Source organism: Manacus candei, unplaced genomic scaffold, assembly GCF_025592945.1.
Source record: "Manacus candei isolate 608988 ecotype Guabito, Panama unplaced genomic scaffold, ASM2559294v1 h1tg000023l, whole genome shotgun sequence".
NCBI classification, from domain to species: Eukaryota; Metazoa; Chordata; class Aves; order Passeriformes; family Pipridae; genus Manacus; species Manacus candei.
The window spans coordinates 14,293,823-14,316,111 of NW_026138071.1; the positions used below are offsets into that span (position 1 = coordinate 14,293,823).

A 22,289-nucleotide genomic window follows, 5' to 3' on the forward strand; every position below is an offset into this window, starting at 1 on the left:
AATTACATTGTGTTCCAATTTCATGAAATTTGAACTCTCCTGAGATGGAAATAAGCTTCTTGACAAAGTCATGTGTGAAGTTAATTTTGCTTTAAGATAGTATTGAGGTTCTGCTCTGAGGGGAGTTGTTAGTAAAACAAATGACTCTAACTGTTTTAGTATGGAAGAAAAATCAAAGCATTTCCATGAAGTAACAGGGGTGACCTCCTGTAACTTAACCATTTCCTGAGCAAATACAAGCTGCTCTATTGGGCTGGGGATAGTTCCCATGTTAGCCATTGTACAGAGAAAAATAAAACTTCATATAAAAGAGCCCACCAAGGGTTATATGGCTGCAATTGTTTCCAAACTGAAACAACTTAGTATCTGTTTATGATTGTCAGTATCATGTTATATTGTTCTTGTAGAATCCATAAAACCTAAAAGTCTGCAGTATTGCCTCTAAACACTCAGCGGCTGCAGCCAGGAGATTTCAAAGCCAATGAGTTTAAACAGAGGGGAGGTAAAAAGCAAAAGGTAATAAAAAGTTGACCTTGATTTTATTTATCATCTTAATCTAATTTTGATGAGGTGCTTCATTTGAACACAAAAGAACAAAAAGTTAAGCCCAAGCTGATGAGATTAAGGTACTTAAACTTGCATCCTTTAAATGTTTCTTTCTTTGATTCAAGGATTAAAGATGAGAAGGAAGAAGCAGTAAATCTGAATTCTAACTTTCTCACCATGGCTCGTGTTTCCACAGTTCAGAATGGTGCCCATTAATTTTCTGAGCCATTCAGATGTACAGCATGCCATCATATTAGCACTACTTAGGCGAGAATATTAATTTGCATTTTCATAGTTACTTCCTTTGCATTGTGTATGATAAGTGATGCAGAAAATAAGTGGGCAAAGATGTGGTTCTCTACACAACAAAACAACCTCTTGGAAGGAGCTCCAAAACAATTCAGTGTCTCAGAGATGTTGTCACTCAATACAAAAATAAACTATCCTCTTTTTTCAGACAATGCAGAAGTTTTCTTGCTAATGAAAACATGTTTGAAAAACAATGTAAACTTAAAAGCAAGTTGATGGAAAGATAAAACAGTCATTTGTTGGTAAATCAGATGTATTGTCAAGCTCTGTTGTCCTGGCTAACTACAGTGGCTTTTTACTGTGTGATTTTAGCAGTTCCAGATTTCTCTGTTATTTCTAGTAGTCCAAACATTAAGGTTTAAACATGTTCAGGATGAGATACAAACACACCTGCTCACAAGGTATACAGATATCACATGGGTATCTGCAGTCCACAAGCCTTTCTGTAGGAACAGGACCATGATGAGGACAACACCACCACCACCACCAGCAAGAGAGACAGAGGGAAAGAGGGAGAGAACAAAAAGAGTACATCATCTGGTTAATCCTATCTCAAAGATACTTCAAAGCAAATTATGCAGAATAGCTTTTATCAGCTGCAGCTGCTTAGTAGGAATGTCATGTGAGAAATACAGTTCGTAAGATAATGGATTTATGTCTAGCAGGAAGTCAAATGTGTGACAAATTCATGCAGATTCTGTTAGGAATCATGTTGCTAATATTTTTTTCCCATCCCAACAATGTCATATATAAACAATGAAAATTTTATGTTTGAAGCCCACGTCAGATGACACAGTGAATGCAGATGAGAGGGAGCTTTATTTCAAGGACAGGTTGTATTGGGAATGATTCCTTTTAGAGTTGCCCTTGCCAGAAGCAACTCTTAGCTTTCCTGATTCAAAAATAAGGGGCACATCTTCACATGAAGAAAGTGTCACAATTCTCTTAAAGCCAAGATTGAGATGGTAATTTATGATTTGGCCCATGTACTGATGAGTCTGATAGATAGGTTTATATTTCTTGTTCATAAACAAACCCAGTTTATTCCAGTTCTCAAATTAAGACCCTATATATTCACAGGTGCTCAGAAAATGAAAGAGAAAAATAATAATTCTTGATGAACTTGCAAAACTCAGCACTTCCTATTTTAAACCTATTGTTATGTCTTTCATAATAATTTCATATTTCATTATCCTTGCCTACAGTGGTCTTTTACCATGTCTGTATAAACTTAATTTCTAATGGTCTCAAAGGGCATACTTGGTATTTCCAAAACAAAATTAAAACATACATCCAGAAACCACACACGGACACACACAGGCCCAAAGTGCTATAACGCATAAGGCTTGATTCAAAGCCCATGGAGGTTTCCATGTGGAATCTGGGCTGTGCTGACTGACAGATTGGTGCTGTGATATGCTGAACAGGAGCTGAGCCTCTTGCCTTCTCCCTGGCTCCTCTAACCAGCAGCACTTGGGGGGTAATTCAGAAATGCTCAGCCTCTGTGGAGATGGTACTTGGTGTCATCCCAAAGCAGCCTCATCTGGCTACCATCACTAAAACACAGACCCCCCCAAGGGTAAAAATGCTGCTCAGCCCAACAGCAGGCTTTAGAAAAAGGAAGATTAAAATTGACTTGTGTGGGGAGAAATGCCATAGAAATTTTCTTAACTAATTGTCTGGTTTTATAAGTTTATGGAAAGAGAAGAAGTGACCTAACAATGTAAATGGCAAAGTATGTGAAAAAACTAATGAATTTAAGGACTTGACAGTAGGAACTCTACTGAATTGTTGCAACCAATTTTTAATTGTACTGTAGTAGTTTTCCAGGGATAGTACAGGCATGAACCGCTTACTCCACAGAGGCCCCAGTTTTAATTAGAAATCTGTCATATTCCAGTGGGGGGGATGGTGTCCACATGCTGCATGCACACACGTGCAGCCTGTGCATGCAGCTGTGTGCCATGTGCACTGGCATGCCGATAAAAAATTAGCAGGTATATCCCTACTCATTTTCATTTCCTCATGCGCCATCTTGAGCCATGCTACATGTATTACATATGCTTAGGTCACAGAAGGGTTAGGGACATAACTGCTGGATCCCAAAGGACAGGTGGACAAAAGCCAGCATAATCTCTGTATCCAGCTCTTTACTGTTACTCTCTGATTATGAAAAGCCCAGTGAACTTGGAACATACACTTTAATCCAGCAGGTGTTTGCATAGCAGAGGCTGAAATATATTTAAAATCTCAGAGAAAGATTTTTCATGCAGGCTCAGAGCAGGTAGGGAACGAGAACCCTTTTTCTGTCATGGCAGCAGCTCTGAAAGACCAGTTCAAGTTTTCTGTGCAGGCTGCTAGAGGCTTTGGGCTGCAGCACTCTTCCAGTGCATGGATTGCCTGGTCCCTGGCCTTTTTGTTTCTGTTTGTGCAACTCTCAGCACAAAGACATTCCCATCAAAGCAGAGCACTAGAATGACATAAATGTTTAGTGCTATTAACTATAACAAGTAGCAAATATTCTCATATAGTCCTGTCCCTCCCCTCCCTGACCATAAACTTAGCTGGTCTGAACTCTAAAGTATAGCTGTGGAATTGCACCCTATGTGTTGGCTCTTTTTGACATAAGAGCTGTATTCTACCCCACAGGCTGGTGTCTTCCTTTTTTCTCTGTAGGAAACTAAAAGTGCTTCTGTTTTACAGATCTCTTTCAGGTGATTAAATTCACCTCAAAAGAGTGAGATTTAACTCAAAGAAGGACAACTGGTATATTTTAACCATGCCCAAGAATCCATGCTTCATAAATAACAACTGGGGAGCCCGTCACCATGTGCAGTCAGAACTCCACCAGATGAACTTCAAGGAAAAACTGTGTCTTTTTCACACTGTGTTTAAAGGACAGAAGACATATATTTTAGAAAGAATATCTTTTTCCTTTCCTCTCTCTGCTTCTTTTCCATAGGTTTATTCTTGTAAATAGCTGAGTTTTAGTGACAAAGGCACAGGAATCTCTTATGCTTCCCTATAACAACCCACTTATTTGTCTTTAGTATTTTCCCACTGAACTGTTTTTCCTTAATTTAATAGATTTTAAGGATTTTTGCATCAATCCTTGTGCAATTCAGTTTCTACATCAGATGCAGATTTTCTGTTTGAGAGAAGGAATTTCTTTTTTAAAGGTGCAGTCCTGATTTAAAGACTTCAAATGATCTACCACATCCTGTGTTAGGTTGTTCCAATGATTAATGGCCCATGCTAGAGAAAGTACAGCAGCTTCCAACCATTGGATCTTATTGTGCCTTTTTCTGTTAGACTAAATAGCTATTTGTTATCAGAAATCTCTTCCTTATGTAGATACCTGCAGACTTTGATTAAGTCACTTTTTAACTCCTTCTTGGATAACCTTAACAGATTAAGGCATATTTTCCTGACTCTTTTTTCCTTTGTATGTTGGGGGTTTTTTAAATCTTTTTCTAGTTTCATAATGTACTTCAAGAACCAATCCAATATCCCCACAAGCATTTTCACTAATGCTATTTGCAGATATGATAAGCCCTTCTGAAATACAGTTAAGGCTGTGTATCTTCACATCTTCCTCTGCATATTGTACTGAAAGTCTGTGTTCCTTTGTTTAGCTACCATTATTTCCAAACTCCAGATGAACCCTCAGTTGCTCTGCAGGCTCTTCTCATGGCTTTGGCTGCTGCACTTCAGGGCTGCTCTGATGCCATGCTCTAAATCCAGTTGTGTAACCCTGTATCGAGCTGCCATGAAAGCAGCTAAACTGTGAGAAAGAGCTGCATGAGAAAGAGCTGGAGAAAGCCTTGTTGCAAGGCTTCTGTCCACTGGTTTGGAAGCTGCATTTAAGGTCAGGCTTTTGCTCTTTGTCCATGCTGAAGTTACATTTTAGGTGTGCCTGTGCCAGCCTCCTGCTATGCTGAGCCTCATCTGGCCTTGCTGACCCAAATTCTTTGCTTGACCTCAGACCAGCCTTGTCTGGGATGCATGGATTTTGGCTGACCGTTGTTACTATTGTTGGACTGCCTCTGTTCCTGTATGGGTGGTGTGTCCCTGCCCCTGCCTTGCTGTTACCCTCATCTGTGGAATAGGAGTGGAAAAAGGGCCATTGCCTGTGGGGCCTCAACTGAGGATGGTGACTTTCAGTTCCCAGTAACTCAATATCATCTCTCTGTTTGGTTTGGTCCATTCAATGGGAGTATGTAGCTTTGTTGGGGTTTTTAACTTTATCACCAGAACTTGCTATTTCATCAAAAAAACGAAGACCAGACTTGTCTGACAAGACTTAACTTCCCTGAAAATGTGCCAAGATGAATGTTCTGCTGCCGTCATTTAATTATGTACTGATTGTCTCCACCATTAAGCTTCTAAGACTGGGATGATGGTTCTTTTCAGCTTAATAGGTTGAATGTCTATTAGTCATCACGTTTATGATTCTAAAACATTAGCATGACCTTAGCTTCTTTTATAGTCCCCTCAGACTCTTCCAGCTTTTTAAAAAAGTCAGTGTATGCAGATCAGAGTGTTCCCTGGCAAGACATCTTCATACCCAACTAAAAGTTGGCCAGTACCATTTATTTGCTGCTGGGTAATATTTCTCTGCTGGCTGATGGGACAAGAAGAGGCTCCACAGCCACTTCAGGATCTATGAGCACTCCCACACACAGAAGTGCTGGCGCAAGTATGAAGTAAATGCTATCATTAGAAGGATTTTAAAAGGAGTTAAAATATTGCAGAAAGATTAAAAGATCAGATTTTCCATTATTCTGCTCTGCAATGGAGACAGAAGAGTAGCCCTGGCTGTAAGCCCTCCCTGTATTATGTATATTAAATACTGCCTGCCCTGAACTTGTCTAATTTATGCCTTGCTTTACCATCCCAGCCCAAGACTTATCTGGAATAACCACCCAGTCCACACTCCCCAGACCCCTTCACAGAGAAGCTGGAAGCTTCTGCCCAGCTCTGGTCCAGGTGGGAGTCTGTACACACCAGCTCCCAGACATGAGGAGCTGCCTTGCCGCTGCTCGAGCAGGCACAAAACACCCTCAGTGCTCCTGATGGCTCCTGACCCTGTTCTGAAAAGAACTTCAGTTCAGTGACTGGGCAGGAAGTGCTGCAGTGTTTGGTTCATGCAGAAACATTTTCACTCATATTCTACTGCAAAAACTGGAGAACAAATCCAGATCTTTTTATCTTCTTTTGTTTTGTTTCCTTTTGGTTTTTTTTTCGTTTAGTTTACAAAAGAAATCACAGTAAAACCAGCCCCAGAGTGAGCAATTATTGACAAAAGACCATTTGTTTTAGGAGTTAAAAGATGTGGGGAAGTGGTCAAAATAATCCAGATGACTCAAAAAAAGAACTAGCATGAGAAATAATTGAAGTCACCAATAAGTTAGCATGGGGAAAATATTTTATGTTTTTTACTTTTTTTACTTGGAGAACTTTCTTAGTTGAAGAATATATTGAGAAATTTCATAATATGTTAGATAAAAGTGTATTAATGAGCCACTTGCCATTATTAAAGTACACTGTTAAAACCAAAAGGTATCCTTTCCAATCCATAATCAAAATTTCACATCTCTAATTCTCGAGTTTCACTCATCATTTTTTCTAAGTGGAACGTAACTGTTTGCATTAGTTTATTGGACTGTGCAGTGAGGAAAGCAAAGGCAAGGGGAAACAACATAATGTTCCTAATAACACATTTCTTAGAACAAGATCCTCCCAGCCTGCTGTAGTAAAGACACTCATATAGTTAGAGGTTTGTGCTTCTTCTATGATACAGTACTTACTGTGTCTGGGTTTGATCAGGGTCTTGTTGAAGTCAATGGGAGTTTTGTGCTAAAATGTATCTCATATGCTGTCACTTGGGCAAACGTCCACCTCAGGCTACAGCAGAAGCAAAATCACCACATTTGTTTTCACTTCTGACTTGCTGAAAGTAGGATTATATTACTTGTATATTTCATTCTGATTCTTTTTTTTAAACTCTGATTTAAACAAAGATACCACTGTGGTATAATCTGATACCAAGTACTGTGCAAGAGGCTGGACAAGTCAATTACAACTGAAATTGCAGACTTCCTTTACTGTTGCCTTGCTTTTAACTCAATGTTTTTCTTCATAGGCAATCAACATGTAATTTCCTTTCTTCAGCTCATACTTTTGTGTCTCACAAACACCAGCAGTAGCACTGTTCACTCTGAATTCCCAGATTCTTCTCACATTGTGCCACTTCCTTCATATTAACTCCATCATTCTCCTGCATAGATATATTACAGGGGAAAAGTGAACATAGCTTCTAACAAGTTGTCAAATGAGTGCAGCAAGACTGAGCCATGCTGAGACATTAAACACTGACTGAGTCAATTTTTCACTATAAAAAATGCATTTATTAGTATTTTACTGAGATGACTCAAGGGCCAGAAACACTCTTCCAGTGACTGGTTAAATCTGATTTTTGCTTGTGACCCGCATGAATGCCGACCTTTGGCTTCTTGACTGATCTTTGCATCTCCTAGAAAGTTCACGGAAAGGTCGCGGAGCGGCACCAACTTCCTCCGTGTGTGTGTGTGTGTGTGTGTGTGTGTGTGCGCGTGTGCCTGTCTGCCTGCACGTGGGTCTGTGTGCGTGGGGACACCTTCCTGCCACTGAGTACATGGAAGGGCTGGCCCTTCCCCCTGACAGCTTTAGTTTCATGTTTGTGGAAATCTGGACCCACTTATACCAACAGCAACAAAGTCAGACGAGGCAAAAGGGCACATAATTTTTTATTTACCAAGCACCTTTGTTTGCTTCACTTTTCACTGGCAGTTGCTCTCTATTTTTATTGAAGAGAATGAGTTCTTCCCTTAGATTGCTTTGGTATAGGTGTGTAAGAAAAAAAAGTGATTTCTTGTACATTCTTCAGCTAATTTCTTTCACAGAAAAGTTCAGTGCTGCTTCTCACTGCAAAAGAGAGCTGTGAATCTCATGAAAGCTGCTTTTCTGACACCATCAGCTGTACTATGTCTGCTTCCAAATCAGACCTCCGAAAGCAGCATTGTTAGAGGGTTTTACATCTCTGCTCAGACACTGTATCTATTTACAAACAGCAAGAGCAGCTCTGAAATTGTGAAAAATGCACTTGAGTCATATTTAGAATGATTGTATGTGGGGGATATAACAATACTTCTCAAGACTGTAAGCACTGCGTATATTCATATCTTATGCTATTTATCTTGCAGATATACAGCGCTGGAAGTTGCTGGCTGCAAGCTGGTAAGCTTGTAGCAGCGAGAAGGAAAGATCTCTCCGTTTGTCACTGGCCGTATATCACTGCAGCTGTGCCCTTTGATTACACAGAGAGCTCCTCCAGCCATTAATAATAGGAAACACTTTTTGTCTGGTGAATGCATCTCAACACTGTCCTCTAATACCAAGGCTTTGCAGTGAGGTAGAAGAGGTAAATTAAGAATGGAGCTTGTTCATTTTACATATACATTAGATGTGTAAACAAGGATAACCTTTGTTTTCCTCAGAAAAGAAAATATGCCATTCTTTTTCCTACCACCACAGTGACTAATTTTTTTCAGAAACAATATAGCACTGCCAATTACAACTTGCTGAGGAAGTGACAATAATGAATCACAATAATGCTGCCACAGCATCACAGAAAGTCCTGTGACGCCAGCCTTCCAGATTAATTGCATCACGTATAATAGCTAAGCCACATCTGCTAGCCAGGTGTATCAAGTGTAAAAGGTTTTCCCAAAAAAGCAGAGCTTAGAGGAAATCAATACATAGGGAATGAAGTCCTAGGTATGAATACAGCATTGCCAAATTAGATAGCTATCTGAAATTGTCACAAATAATTGATGCTAAGATTGGAAAATTCTAAACTGGTGTAAATTGTTTAGCACCAGAGAGCACTACAAAAGGCATTTCATGCTTGACCTGCAAAATGAATCAAAATTAATGCTAAGCTCATGTGGCATGCTGTTGCTCCTACCTCTTGCAGCACTGTGTATCTGAGCTGCTCCAGAGAGGTGTTTGCAGTGAGTGGAGCGCAGAATCTCTCTGTGTCTGGCCTACATTGATCATCTTCCACAGCATCCTTGAGACACAACAGGATAAAGCTATAGACCATTTGTCTTAACACTGCTTTTAGTCATGTGTCAAAACCTTGTTTTACCCCATTCCAATTTTTATTTAAAATTAGGACTTTTGAGTAGTGAAAAACCCCAACAAAACCCCATGTGCTCCTCTGAAACAAAGCCTGCTCTTTTTAGCCATTATTTCACCTCCTGTGGTAGAGGAGGTGATAGAGGTAGCCACCCCATCACTCAGGCCACAATTGGATTGGCACTGGAGGAAAGGGTTCCACAAAACGCAGCTGTTTGGAGGTATTCCAAATGTCACACAGAAAGGTATCTTTCTCATCTCTGTGTTTATTCCAAAACAGTGCCCTCTGTTATTTTGTAGAACCCACAGTTGTTTCATTGATGGTCCTGTGGCTATTATATGTTCCTCTTAAATCTGTGCTGACAACTTATTTAGGTCATGGAGTCAGGGTTTAATTTCCACAGGTTATACTTATTCCCTCAAGCTGTAAAGAAATAAGAAAGAGCATGCTTGTTGCTGAGTCAAACATGGAGATGAAAGTCTTCAAGGTGGAAACTTTGGCCAACATGCTGTGCCTCTTTTTTCAGCCTCAGTTACTTGCTTCATGATTTGAGAATTTGGAAGCTGAAGCCATTGCAGGATGCTCCCCAGCCTCAGCTGCAGGCCTACATGAGCACTGCTGCCCACCTCGCTCCATGTATGTCTTGCTTTATTGAGTCCTTTCTGCAGGTGGTCAGGTAGTATGGCACCCTAGAAACCACAGTAAATCCTTGGCAAGAGAACCAATCCTGAGTTATGTGACATAACATATATGAAAAAAAAATTATTTTATTTTTATATAGTGCTGTTCTTCCACAGACACATAACAGCTGAAGCCCATCATCTATCCATATTAATGGCAAATAAGAATTAGTTAGGTGTGATTGGCTACATTTCACCAAGAGAACATATTAACCAGTTTAATATATTTTTCTAGAAATCCAGAAAGCTATACAAAGCTTACTTTTTTTTGCTATTTTTATAATCTACCTGCCCCAAATACAGTTGTTATGTTGGTCACTGAATTTAAATGATGAATTTCCTTCTTTTAAAGCTAAGAGGAAAAGATCACTAAGTTTCTTATCAGGAGATAGTGATAGACTTTTCAAAAATGCACAGCATCTTGAAAGTTTGGTTTCATATCACCATTTATATTCCTGAGAAATAGACATGTCTCACATTCTGTAGCAGTGTTTTGTGACATTTGGATTTACAATGCTCAAGTTTAAGTCTCTAGCCCTTTGCAGTCTGTCAAAAACAGCTTCTCTGTCCATTTATTTTTGTCTTCTGTGCTCAGTCTGAATATCTTTTGTAAATTTATACTTGACAACCCTCGTATTTCAGCAGCTGGCTTTGTTTCACAATCTACCTTGCTTGCTCTGTTGCATTAGCTGAAACAACAAATTTAATCCATGATGTCAATAGTAAATTAAGTGGAGATGTAATATATGCCTGACATCACTAAGGTCAAGGCCACGGTGAAAATATTGCAATAGATCCAAAGGGTCTCCTCACTGTAGTAGGTGCTTGCTGCATATTTAATATTACGAGAAACAGATTAGCATCACATACTGCATTATGTTAGCCTTTTAGTTACAGGCAGCATAAAACTCCAGCTAATGTAACACGAAAAGAGGTTCCAGAGAAGTTTGCTATGTCATTATATTTCATATTTTCTAACTGATAAATAATTAAAACGAGAATTACTTTACTGAAAAGATTCATTTAGAGAGCACATTTTCCATTACTCTAACTGTTTGGAGGGGTTGGGGGAAATATTTATTGCATACCTTAACTAAACTACCTTGCCATTAAAGTATCTAAATTACCTCAGTGAATTCTGAGCACAGAAGTGGTTGATGAATTGCTTTTTGCATAAATGCACTTTCCCTTTGCTGGAACCTAATTTTGTCTATAAACACACACACACACACACACACACACACACACACACGGAGAATAAAGCAACTACTGAACTCTCTGAAGAAGAAAATTGAAGCCTGGAATTTTCTCTGTGCAATGAAGTTTTTCTAAATGTTGCTTGTATTATAAGCATCCTTGGACTCTCTGAGGACCAGCCAACAATGGGCTCTTCTACAATGGCGAAAGAGCAGTTAATGAATCATTTTCTCCCGTGTGAAAGTGCTCATTGCTGTTAATTTTTCCATTTCTTATAGCCAGAGTTTTTTTAATATAAAAATTAACTTTCAGTTTAAAAGTCTATTTAGTACCAAAGTAGAAAAAAAAATTGTGCCAAGTGAACCGTAAACAAATTCAATGTATGGCAGACTATGGAGATTTCCATTCCATTGAGCTCTATTATTTGTTTCATCTGGCCTAAGGAGCATCAACAACCCAAGGACTTTCAATCTGCAATTCATCCCTTTAACTTGGCTCTAAAGTATTTTCATTCCTTATTGTGACAGGATGGGCCAAATTCACAAAGCTGTAGCATATACCAGAGCACAGTACAGTGCTTGGCTTTCCACATGCCCTGGTTGCATGTATGTAATTTAACAGGTTTTGTCCTCGGAAGAGTGGGTTACCTTTTGTTCCTGGTGTCTCTAATGCTGAGTGGAGGAAGGCTTGTGTGGGTGGTACCTTTTGGCTTCCAATTCAGCCTAGCTTTAGGAGTGTGAGTAAAACCACAGGGTGCAGAAATATGCAGGGGAAAATGCTTAAATCGAGGTCTTTATATATATACTAATCCACATTCCTAGACATTTTATTGCTGCATTTTCAGATGTTTTAGTTGCACATCTGCCTGTGCAAGTGGACATGTCCCTGAACACGAGACTGAAAGAATATTTTAATAAAAATGTTAATACACTTTTTCAGACACAAATCTGCCCTATCTCTAGAGGAATTTCAGAGCCTTTTGATTAGCTGCAGACCACATCTGACTTCGCCTTTCCTGTGCCCACTATGTGACTCAGGTTAAGCCACATTGGATCCTAAATCCCTGTGTAACACAGTGAAGGATGCCACACATATGATAACCCTTATTGGCTAAAGGCTGCATCAACACTGACAGCTCACTTTGCACAGGCCTCCTACCAGATGTGAGCTGCTAACGGGTTTCAGCCTCTGCTGAGGTGACATCAATTCATCTCAGCGACAGAGAGCTGTGCTCTGTTTACAAGACCCCAAACAATTCCAGTCCCAGAAAGCAACTGTGAACCCCTATTTATTTCTTCCAACAAATTTTCACTTATTTGCCTTTTCCAGAGATTTCATTGTTACTCTTGACATTTTTGAAAGCATTTCTCAGATGTAGAGAAATCCTTCTCTTTCAAAGGACATTTCCAAAGCTCTGGATTATTTAGGGCTCAGTTGGATATAAGAATTATTTATTTAAAGGTAAATTATCTAAATTAAAAAAAAAAGAGGACTAGATCTTATAAATGATCCATAAGCTGCAGCTAAAATCAACTTTTCAGTTTACCATTCATTTTTTCTGAATGGTCAGAAGGGAGAAATTTCATTCCAAATCCAACAGTTTAAAATTACCCATCTTATGATACCTAATAATGAAAAAAATACCATTATCTTATAAAACCCGTAATTTTCATGAATATCAGAAGCTTCTTAAGAGTTCTGATGGGATACTGAGACTGGTCAGGATCTGGTTCATGGGATGACAGGGTTTTGTTGGTGAGATAAAATCTGATATACAAGGGTAAACTAAAAATGCAGGGCAAAATATTTATCTTTATGGAAGAAAACTAATGTCTGCACTGCTGTAATAATGGTGCTACTTACCATTTTAACTAAATAGGAACACCTCTTTCCCTTCTGCCAGAGCACCTGGCTCCTCCCTCAGCAGGACGGTGTCCAGTGAGAGCTTTCCCTGCCTGACATGGGGTCTCTCTTGCTACTGCTTGTCCCTCCCCCAAGTAACAAGGGCCACAGAGCTGAATTCCTCCTTCATACCACTGCACTGGCTAGTGGATTCACTCCAAAGGAGTGTTGCAGTGAAAGCAGGCACAGGAGCAGAGGATGAATTTTTAACTGGGAAAATAGTGTGTGCAAGACTAATGTTTTTCAGAAGAACTTGTATCAGAGCCCAGGATGCCAAAGACTTCTCTATTCACAAGCAAGCCAACACTCATATTTCTGGTGCCTGAACTAGTGCTACAATATACACAATTACCCCAATGACATGATGCAACATTCCTCCTAGAACTTCTACTCTTTCCAGATGTCAACCTTCCTGAATTAAAATATAAATACACCCTTCTACAAAATGGAAAGAAAAGGAGAGTTCTGTTTTCTGCAGAGAACCCAGTTGATTTGAAAATAAATACAGGGGAGATATATAGCAACAAAGAATAAACGTTTATTTTCACACGTGTAAAACTCAAAAAAACGAATAGTCTCAAAATGTCTCCCTGTCTGTGGTCATCCAGCAGCAAGCTCACTTAGAGTACAGAATGCTGGCAGAAATAAATTACAAATCAGTTTATTAAAAAAAAAAAAGGAGCAATTTTTGTCTTGTTCACAGAATTGTATATTTTGCTAGGGCTTGGGAAACACTGCTTTGGATTTCTCCTATAGCAGGTAATTTCTTTGAGGACATTTAGAAACAAATTAAAGTGCTGTTATGGCCACAGAATCACCTTAAAAGCATATATTAATTATTATGAACATATTCTTATAGGTGTATGTGCTGCTGTCATAAATTATTATTTGCACTGAAGCAGCCCCTTAGACCATATCCGACAAAGGAGACCCAGGGTAGGCCTGGAATGCGCACCCAGCACTGGGAGTGGCTGCTCTGAGCCTCCTGCAGGTCAAGACCCAGATGTGCTCAGGTTTTCTTCCCCCAGCTTCTCCTTTACCATCACCTTTACAGAAGGGAAACTGCAGGGTATCGCTCTAAAGGGAGTCCTGAGTACTCTAAAGCTGCCTCAGGGCTCCTGGGTGCCAGCTCCCAGCACATACCATCAGCTGCCCCAGCCAGGAAAAAGACAGTTGTGACCTGGACCCCTTTTACTGGGAACCACAAAAACCAAGAGCAGTTTTCTGAGTCCCTGCATCAATGCTTTACAGTCCTACGTACTAGATGCTTCACGAATGAAGACTAGAGATCTGCCCTCATGAGTTTACAAGTGTATCCAACACAAGGGATAAGTAAAACTAAGTTTAGAAAAAATCTGTTCTTTTTTTTAAAATTAGTTTAATACTTGGGAAGGTAGCAAAGCCATGTGAAGTTCTGACAAAAAAACCTTGGTCAAAATGCTGTTTTGTAGTACTATTTATCTAGGCAAAGTGAAGTTTAAATTGTGAAATGCACAACCAAATACTGACAGGTTTGATCTTGCTCAGGTATAAATGGGTAGATTGTTTTCAATAGCTGAGATCAAACAAATAGATAATTTGTTCATGCTTATTTGTCAAAATGAGAGATTTTCAAAGGAAAGTTTCAAGTTTCCTTTGTCAGGAAAAGTTTCTTAGCTGTGTTTTTTAGTTACAAACATGGGTAAAAGAGAATGAGTAGACTTGGTCCAGCCTAGAAGAAGGGTAACAGACTCAGAACAGGTGAGACCTGCCTAGAAGTGGCTGCTGTCCCCAGTCCACTCAAACAGTTCATATCATGACCTGCAGAACCATGGATCTATGATCTGTTTATCAATTTATTTGTTCCTTTTGCTTTTTCTGCTATGGTTTCTCCTTTCTACTCACATTTTACAGTGGTGGGTTTTTTTCCCCACAAAGGTTGTCTTTTTTTTATCTTTTTCTTTTTTTTTTAAATAAAGTGATTTTGTCTTATCCCAGCACACAGCAGCTAACTTTTACAAATTTTTGATAAGCCTTAGGGGTTCAGAAAAGGTTTCTTGCCCTCATTCAAGTCATTCCCCTTGCCTCTGAATGCAGGGAACTTGCATGTGCTTAGTGCTGGGGTGTCAGGTCAGCTCCTGTATATTCAAACCCATGTTTTGTGAGTTCTCTCTAGCACAGCTCTCAAAGATGAGGAAACCCTCCAACCCAATTTAAAGTTCCAACAGATCTTTGTGGTGGCTAGAAACAGGTATTTGCCCTCCCTTCCCTGCTGAAGATTCACTTACAGAACAGCAAAAAATTCAAGACCCTACTTAGAGCATGTACAAGGTTTTCTGAAAAAAAAACCAAAACCAAAACAACCCAAACCCTGTAAAAAGCCCTTACATTTTGTTCATCTTGGCATTTGTGTCTGCTCTTTTGGCAGAGAGCTCTAATTGTCAGGGACACAACAGGCTGTGCTCTTACCTATGATTAATAGACATGATCTTTCCAGAATGATAAATGCAGGCAGGTAAAGTCTCTGTGACTATATCTACATTACATCATAGATTATCAAAAGCTCTACAATGTGGACATGATAATAAGCATCCATGATGTCTAAAAGTGCTGGCTAAGAGTTCCTAATTCTAGAATTCAATTGTCATGATTTTTTTGGGGGGATATCCTCCACAACATTGAAATTCAGTTTCTTAGCTGTTCAGCTCTTTGTTCTGGGGATTTGCCCCACATTCCTCTTTGAGATTCCCTTTAGGCAGGAAGAGGGACCAGTGCCCTGAGCAGGAGGAGAGTGTGGAGCTACAGAAATGTGCACCATCCCCAGTGTGGTTTTTTGGGGGGTGAAGGGGGGACAAATGGACCTTCCTCTCAGAAACCAACAACCTTTTCTTGCTCTGCTGCCACAGTGGCACCACTGCTACAGCCCCTCAAGGGAAGCATTTGGAACACTATTGTCCTTTTTTTTTCTGATAGCAACATTTCAGCAGGCTGAATCCCTCTGACAGTTACTGCAGCAATGAACTACCACTAGTAACGTATCTCATGCCATCCAGTCACGAGGGGAAGAATAGTAGTTGCAAATGATTAAGACCACCCATAAAAGAAATTGAGAAACTGCAAATGCTGTGGTATCTTAGATGCACAGCACCTCACTACTACACAGGGGGAAACATCTCTAGTAGAGATGTGACATTCAGAAATGTCACACTGAGAATTTGGCAAGCAGAAGCACTGTCAAAGAATCAACAGGGGAGAGAAATCAAAAATACGAAAGAACTTCTGAAACAGCTGCAGGAAAATGCCCACTCTGAAGCCAGGTGAGAATTACTGGATGACGTATGCATGGAAGACCTAAGTAATTAATTTTTTATCACCTTGAGGAGATTTTAATAGGTTGGACAACTGTAGAAGACATTTCAGAAGAAGCTTCAGACTGGTCACCTGATTAAACATATTTAAGCACGTGTTTAAAGGACTTGCTGCCTTGGGATTTTAATTATTATGGACAATTTCCATGTGTGTGTTTGCTTTAACATTGTCTCCTGCTGGAGAACAGCTGGCTGCAAATGGGCTGGCAAGGTAAACAGAAACAGGCCTGCAATGCCCACCAACTCAGACAAGTCTCATCACCAGCACAAATCTGTTGCCAACCTGACAAGCATGAAATGTCTCAGAAGGATCCACATTTCATAGCTGTTGTGCCTCGTGGACTGTGTCACAGGCCAGCAGCAAGATATTCAAGGCATGGTGACACAGTATTGTTGCATGTCAAATACTGGGGAAAGAACACAGATCCTGAACAAATAATTTTTCTTCTGAAATATGTAGATTAGTTTGGTGCTCATGAAAAAAACAATGCTCTGTTTGTCTACAGTATAATGCTGGAAGAACTGTTTGGTTCTGTGTAAATCTCAACAGCTTATTATTTTTGAGTTAATTGCTATTTGTTCAACTCCAAGAGTGATCCAGGTGATTCACAGGGTGCTAGACCTACTGGTCTATCTGTCTACATGCCTAAATTTTAAATGACTTTTTGAGGTGAGCCTTATTAAACAAATACAAAAAGAGCCATGTGAAGAAAAGACTGCATAAAACTGAGTCACTCCACAGTTTGAACAGCGAGAAGAAGATGAAAGAGGTGAAAACAGATGTACTGGGAGAAGGTTATCTATAATACTGAGTAGTGGAATAGATACTGGCAAATACCTAATGATGGTGCCAAGGTTTTGAGCCTGATAAGATAAGAGAGTTGAGATGACTGAAGAGACAAATGGGATGTGATGGAGAAAATTAAGAGGAAAAAATAACATACTTTTGTTTTGGAGAATGACAGTCTAATGTAGTCATCCAGAGCCAGCAGCAGAAAAAGCAGCAGGGGCAAGGGTGCTGGATAAAGCCAAGAGGCAAAAAACAGGCTTTGAGGGGCAGTAGGAGAAGATGAAATTGAAAAACAGGTGTAGAAATAGAAGAAAACAAACAAACAAAACCCTCAAGAACCACAATGGGGAAAAAGGAACTAGGACACTTCAAGTACCTCACATTTCCCTAATCCACCTATTCATGAACTGATTGGACTGTGTATTAAAGTACACAAGTAAGGAACTTCTCCCCTTGTCCTCACTGATAATGAGCTAAGCATAAGTGATGGAAGCCTCAGACAGGTATTCAATAGACAAAATGCAATAAAAATAAAAGTTAAAATATTAGCCTTTGAGGAGTGGCCCAACCTCTCAATGGCATGGGCTGCCTGACGGTCCTGTCCATGCTCCTTCCACGGAGGTCATACCTGGGAGGCATTCCATTTCACAGGCAGCAGGACACCTCCATCTCCATGATTCTGGTCTCGACAGTCATAAACTTGCAATACACTGTACTACTTTGCTGTCAGGGCTGAAGTACAAAGTGGAAAAATCTGAAATTACATTCAAAGAACAGAAACAGTGGGTTTCACCACCTGGGTTCACAACATCTATATAGCATCAATGAGACAAGTACAATTATGTTTTTTTACTCTCATATTCCACAGAGACTTAATACTTCCCAGCTTCACCTACTACACACATGGAGAGAATGAATACTTATAAAGCATTCTTGAAATCACAGAGACAAAAAGAATCACGAAAATATTAGTTTGCATTTTTTTGGAGCAGTGAATGACACTGCAGCAATCCTAGCATGACCACGCACTCACAGACCTCTTGGTGACCGGAGGACTGTGCTGTTTAAACTACCAATTATCTTGCTACAGCTCCTGAATGGCACCATTTTGTTGTTAGAATGAACAAAGGATGCCTACGAGGGAGTGAAATGTAAGGTGCTGAGAGGAAAGTTTTCTGTGTCGTGCTGGGGGAATGTGGGCAGCATGGCTAACATGACAGGACATGATGAATGATGTTACACGAAGAGAGGCTGGGCCAGATGTGTGCATGCAGTGAACGTCTGTCCTCGATGAGCTGGGCAACTTAATGGGAGGGAGCAAAGAAAAGCTGCTTTCTGTAACAGGATTTCATTCCCCTTTCTTTGTCAGGACCTTTCATTTAGAAATGCTACTCTTGTAGCAATTATGGCCACAGGCTACACTGTGTTGACCCATTTTGACATGAGGCTAACACAGTGAAACACCTTCATCCGCAGGCAGAAGTGATTGTTCTCCCTTCAAATCAAACCCCCAGGAACCAAGTTTGCTGTTGACGAAATAATCATCACCTAAATTGTTGACAATTAGCATAAGCAAATTTGACTCTAGGTATACACTGCAAATTCACTGAAACTGGTATTAGGTATTCAGAAACAATGCACAATTAGAAGTGTCTTGATTGATCTTTTAGGATTGACTCTAAAAAACAAGAAAAAAAGAAGTTTCATCTAAAGAGAAAAAAAAGTTTCATTACATTTGTGGAATTAAAAGAAAAATTGTTTATGCAAAATTCTGATAAATAAATTACTTTAATCAAGTATTTTGCCCACCTCTGATTAGCAATGCTATATCACTGAAGTCTTTTATAAGTAGATAATATTCAGTTCCAGAACACAGCTAACATCCTTACTCTGCTGACTATCTGGATGTATTATTGAAGGCAATATGTAGAAAGGTTAAAGTGTTAATCAGTTAGAATTTATTCAGTAATCACAGCACTTCTAACACCAGTTGCCAGAAAAAAAATAAGGGAAACTAATAAAGTTTCCTCTGAGTAGAGATTTCCTTTACTCTGTAGTTTTCTGTCTTAGCTAATGAAACACACAGAAACACATTACTATAGTAAGGTCTTTTTTTTGTAGTTTTGCACTGAAATCTCCTGTGTTTGCATCTTCCTGTACTGAGAAAGCTTTTTTGTTATGTTACAGGCTATCCCCAGCACTGTTGAGAGATGGCCTCATGCAAAGAGATGTTAGGGGTGGGTGGGGTCAGCACCACTGTAATGTAACATTGCAGCCCATAGTGGTGAAACATCAACGTTAGACACAGCAAAGCAAAATGTAGACAGTCTGTGGTTTTAGACTAAAGAAAAGTGTATGTACAACTTGCAAAGCATTCTGCAGCTTGCTGGTGATCAGATCTCTAGAAGAACAGTATTTTTGTACAGCTAAACACAATATAAGTGATTAAGTGTTTTTCAGGTGTTTTTTTTTTCTTTTTGACTGACAAAATTTCAAGCAGATTAACAACAAAATTAATTAATGTAAACTTTATGTGACTCTTCATTGACTGTCAAGGATAACTAAGATAATAGACCCACCAGATAAATAAGCATGTTCCCCTGCTGAACCCATTTTTTATCTCAGGGTATTACAGTGAGTTGTCCTTTCAGTGGATGTTTGGTGAGGAATCATGTTTTTCCGAGGCCCTTTTTAAGGCAGACAAAAATGAATTGGTCCCCCTTTACTGATCTACATAAGGCAATTTATCTAAACGTTGTAATGTAGTCATATATAAAAGTTATGGCAAGTCCTTCACTGCTTAAACCATGTAGCGATTAACTATATTTGTGTATTTATTTCAACATGCTAGAGATGCCAGTCATGGGACTTACTTAAAAGTGCATCAACAACTCCCTTTTCCAGGCAATTATATTTAAGAAGTCTTTAATTTTGTTGTACCTAGGGGTAATCACAAAAAGAAATGTGTCTTTAACAATGTATGAAAATGGTTTGGATATATTAAAGTTACATCTAAGCACGAAATTAAAACAAAACCTGTCATAAGGACAGGATTTTATTACGAAACGCTCATAAGCAGCTTTGTATTTTAGTATTTTTATATGGGCATATAAATGTCAGCAGTTTTCTTTCTATATTTTTTCTCTTCTCTGGGTCACTGGGAGAGAAACAAGAAAGCAGAATCTGGCCTTTAGCATACAGTCTTACCATTTCCCATGGAGCACACAGTGATCTAAAATGCACAATAAAACACACATTAAATGATTGTCATGGAGTGAATGTCAAGATTGTTACGAGATCCAGATCCATTATACTGGAGAGCAAGTGCAGCATTAGATGTTCACAGTCCACATCAATTGCAGGGATATCTTGTGTTAGCATTTGTTGGCATTGCTTCAGGAGGAGCTTGTGTGAGATAGTCAGAGCCATCAGCTCAGAAGAGTTTCTGCCAGCCCTGGAATTCGATCCTCCTCCCAGTCCTTACATCACCCCTCAGAGCTGAGAAATCTAAAACTCATCCAAACTGGTATTTTCTTATGCCAGCTGGCAAAAGTGACCAAGCAGAGCACCAAGGACTATAGTGGCCTTCCTAAAAGGGACAGGACAACTTGCAGCCTTCAGTGTACCAGCAAGGTCTGAGGAGTGACCTCATTAAGGCTCAGTCCCTAGTCTTTCTGGCCCTCTTTCATATTGGGATAACAGCAATCTGATAGGAATGGGAATAAAGTAAAATCAGCAAACTTTTGCTAGATTTTGAAGTGACAGTATCACTGGTGGATGGATAATGATGCAAAAGGGTGGTGGTGTTTTAGAGGCGCTAAGTGATCCACCCAGTGGTCAGGCACACCACCAGCAGTCATACATAATGAGGCAAAAATGCACTTTTGGAAATACCTAAGTATGTTGGCCTTTGGCCTTTGACAAATACTATGTATGGGGTTTTTTTTTTTGGTCTCAGAAGTAAATAATGTATGTTTTATAACCATCAAAAAAAAATATTTTTTTTTGCTTTCCCTCTTCAGATCACCACAAGAAGAAATGACACAGATAACTTACTGTCCAATTAAATAGACTGATTGATGCTTTTAACATTGATATTCCTTTTTTTTCCCCTTTGCATTTGGAAACCATAGAGAAGAAATAGCAGCTATGCAACTTCAAAGCACTTTCTAGCACTGGATGTCATTAGGAATATTACAGCTGTTCTTCCTACTCTGATGACTCTGGCTCTCACATGCAGCATGCTCTAAACAACAGTAAGCAGGAGGTGGATGATAGTTTATTCATTTTAAGTTTTGGTATAAGTATATACCAGAAGATATGTGCCTTCCAATTTGATCTCAGTGTCTGCTGGCCTTGCTCACAGCACAACCATGAGAGCCTTGACCCAACCAAGATGCTTTACTGGTTAATGGAGTGAATATGTAAACCACCAGGAAGGGGTGTGCTTTGGTGGGTGCCATGAAGAGTCCCGAGCAAGGCAGAACTGCAGGATGGCAGAGGGGCTCTAGCCAGTGTGACTGGATCCATCCTGAGCCTTTGCTGCCAGGGACCAAAAATTACAGCATTTCAGGAGGAGTTATTTAGTTTATCTGCTACAGGAACAGTGACATGAGGAGACTTTATGTCCAGAATGTCCAGGACATCATACCTTCAGCTTCATTTCTGTGTTAGATTGTCAAGCACCCTGATGTAACTGGTTGTATGGTTTGTATAGAAAAACTCCCTTCCCAGACAAAAATGGCACTACTGGTCACTCATACTAGTATAAGACCAAGGCAGGTATTAGTCGCTCAGTATCTTGTTTTTCATCTCTCTTGCTAATCATCAAAATTTTACCCTCCTAAACATATCAGTCCTCTTCTTCCCATAGCAGGCCATCATCCTGTATTGCTTTTGCAGAATCATGGAATATCTTGAAGAGACTCACAAAGATCGTTGTGTCCAACTCCTGATGTGAGCATAAGCCAGACTCTTCTGTGAAAGACAGAAGTACTAGATCCACCTGTATTCCTTCTGGTTATTCCCCTCTCACATCCCTCTCAGGGCACACCATGTATATGCTGATTCAGCACAATACACAATGCTACCAAGGGAGCAGAGTGACAGGAATGAGATGTCTTGGTACCAAACTGGGACATTCCCTTTCTGGGAACGCTCAAGGCCTGATAAGTTTGTATTTCCTCTGCACAGAGACAAACTCCCCCAGTGAGAGAAGCAGTTTAGCCAGGGCTTGCCATTATTAGTTAGCATTGTCTGACACTGAACGCATTGTTATCAGGCCTCTAAGGTATCACATTTGATGGGCACAATTCACACTTCTCAGAACCATTATT

The 22,289-nt window shown here is 39.7% G+C and overlaps 1 long non-coding RNA gene across 1 annotated transcript; it reads right to left on the bottom strand.

Moving 5' to 3' along the window:
• Positions 1-1,144: 1,144 nt before the first annotated feature.
• On the bottom strand, positions 1,145-19,894 carry LOC127471276 (uncharacterized). The gene is made up of 3 exons (XR_007904614.1): positions 19,827-19,894; positions 17,582-17,707; positions 1,145-1,298 (listed from the first exon to the last, which is right to left on the bottom strand). It is a non-coding gene; the product is annotated as an uncharacterized LOC127471276 (long non-coding RNA).
• Between the last annotated feature and the right edge of the window lie 2,395 nt (positions 19,895-22,289).